Raw genomic sequence first — 2547 nt, forward strand, 5'->3', positions numbered from 1 at the left:
GGTTGCGGGAGTATTTCTCAAATCTTCCAGCTATGGGTCCCAGACAACACAGTCACCTCCCTCTCAAGTGCCAGTAGACATTGAGTCTTGGTCTCACGTGTTTATTAGGGATGATTCTGTCAAAGGACCCCTTGTTTCTCCCTATAAAGGACCCTTTCGTGTGCTTTCTTGCACTCCAAAGTTCTTCAAGGTCGACGCTAATGGTCGTACAGAGATTGTGTCTGTCGACCGTCTGAAAAAAGCGTACCTTGACAAACCCTCAACTTCCGTGGACGACGTGCCACTACAAAACTCAAAAAGCCAGAAGACTCAATTTCAGTCGATTTATCTGACTTTACTTTGTTAAGTATATAATTTTTCTGTTTAAATTCAAAAATAACAATCAAGTGGAAGTGAAAAATATGTACGGCGTGGCAAGAAGCTTGCTTCCCAACCACATGCTTCCGGGTTCAGTCCCACCTGTGTGATACCTTGGGCAAGTGTCTTCTACTAGAGCCTCGGGAAAACCAAAGCCTTGTGAGTGGATCTGGTAGATGGAAACCGAAAGAAGCCCGTCATGCGTGTGTGTGTGTGTGTGTGAGCGAGTCTTTGTATCGTGTATGTGTGTGTGTGTGTGTGTGTGTGTATATATATATTCACAGAGTCTATTGTTTATTTAGAATCATCAGTGTTTATATTAATGCAATGTGTGTGTGTGAAACACAACGGATTTTAAAATGTCAAGAGATTCAGTGTTAATATTATATGAAATCGCCGAAACTTTATATAATATTATACATAGTTATGGATATAAAGATACATATAGGCATTATATATCAACGTGTATACAGGAAAGACTTGAAAAATACAAATTTACCAAATATAATATACCACCAGTAGCTGTTGAATAATTCCCCGCCAACAGGAAAGATTTGATCGTAAACACCAACTTGGCGGGATTTCTTCTTTTCTCTCTCTCTCTCTATATATATTTATCTGTTTCTTCTCTCTCCCTTTCGCTTTGCTTTTCTCTTTCTATCTTTCCCTCTGAGTGTGTGTGTGTATATATATATATATATATATATATATATATATATATATTAGGTGATCTTTCGATTTGCCACTGTATATATGTGTTTGTCCGTCGGACTATCCGGATGTGTCTTTCTCTGTCTCTCTTTCTCTATATTTATCTGTTTCTCTCTGTCTCTCTCCTTCTCATATCTTGTTCTATATGCCTTTCTCTCTCTCCCTCATCTATCGAACTGTCTCTCCGTCTCTGCCTCACCCTATCTCCCTTTCTCTCCGTGTCTCTCTATCGATCACACTGTTTCTCCCATTTTCTTTCTCTCTTTCTGTCTCCGCCCTCTCCCCCAACCTTATCTTCAACCTCCCTCGGAGTATCTTTCCCCCCTCCCTCTCCCTTTCTACTCCTCCTTACTTCCTTCCTTGCCCCCGCTCCCATCGCCGCTCTGCTCTTGTTACTCCGGTCACACGCAGCAACACAGTTACTTCCCTTCCACTGCAAACAGAGAGGTCTTAACATGTTCCATCAGAACATCCACTTCACGCGTTCATTCAAAGAACAGATACTTCAATCGATTGAGTTATTGAATATCTTTGTTCATACACATGATGGATAATCCGAAATCCATGTGTCTAACACACGTGAGCGTGCCTACGAAGTCAAAAAGCAGCACAGCTCCCATGACTTTCAGAAATATTTTTTTCACACCCAAAGTTGCTGAAGCATGGAACAAACTACCTGCATCAGGTGTTAGCTGCCAAGACATTGCAACCTTTAAAACCTCCATGCTTCCTGAAATTCACTAACACTACACCTGGTATCCCCCTCCCTCCATACGCATACACACATGTATATCATGACTCATATACTGTTTACTTTCCTGACTTTTGTACATAATTCTGTGTACTGTACTTGCACTTTTGATGAGTTGTAGTGGACATGAGAACTGTACACAATAATTTTATAAATGGTTGATAGTTGTAATAGAGACATTAGTCTCTCTCTATCACCTTTCAACAGCATTATATATCAAGTAACAGTAGAACAATTAACAATATAATATAAAAATAAGTTTTATTTTTTGATGATGCTTGGTTTTATAAGTCCTGTGTCACTCAGCTTAGCAGCCGCTGATTAATTGGTAATGAGTATTGGAAGGTTAAGAGCTTCCTTGATGCATGCCAGAAGAGTAAATAGCTGTCATATCGATAGCATCGTGGTGAAGAGTGCTTCGTTGAGGAGCGAGGTGTTGTCACGTCGAAGGTCTCTCACTCAACTGAGTTATAAAACGAAAGTAACTCTTTAAGTACTAGTTTTACTACGCATGTGCACTCAAGGGGCTTCCGGAAAGGCAAGTGCAGAATAGTACTTCCTCAATGGCAGCTATAATTTCGAGCCACTACAATTTCATTATTCAGGATCACAACATATAGGTACATTGCAAAATAATTTCTTTTCCTCAACAGGCCCTGCCCTGTTTAACATTGTCCCGAAACAGATAAAAGAGGAAAAGGACCCTATCAGCTTTAAACGGAGTCTAG

General features: G+C 40.2%; 1 protein-coding gene across 2 annotated transcripts in view; it reads right to left on the minus strand.

Annotated features, from left to right (window-relative positions):
- LOC106870343 (structure-specific endonuclease subunit slx1) overlaps window positions 1–2547 on the minus strand; it is a 77835-nt gene that overhangs the window by 13953 nt on the left and 61335 nt on the right. Inside the window, exon 1 of one of the 2 annotated variants that reach the window (XM_014916375.2) lies at window positions 857–1334. The exons of the other annotated variant lie outside the window; for it this stretch is intronic. The gene's annotated coding sequence lies outside the window, so the exon portion shown is untranslated. Of the gene's footprint in view, window positions 1–856; window positions 1335–2547 lie in introns of those variants that run through there. 2 annotated transcript variants of the gene reach the window in all.

The sequence above is a fragment of the Octopus bimaculoides genome, chromosome 30 (assembly GCF_001194135.2).
Source record: "Octopus bimaculoides isolate UCB-OBI-ISO-001 chromosome 30, ASM119413v2, whole genome shotgun sequence".
In the NCBI taxonomy this organism is placed as follows: Eukaryota; Metazoa; Mollusca; class Cephalopoda; order Octopoda; family Octopodidae; genus Octopus; species Octopus bimaculoides.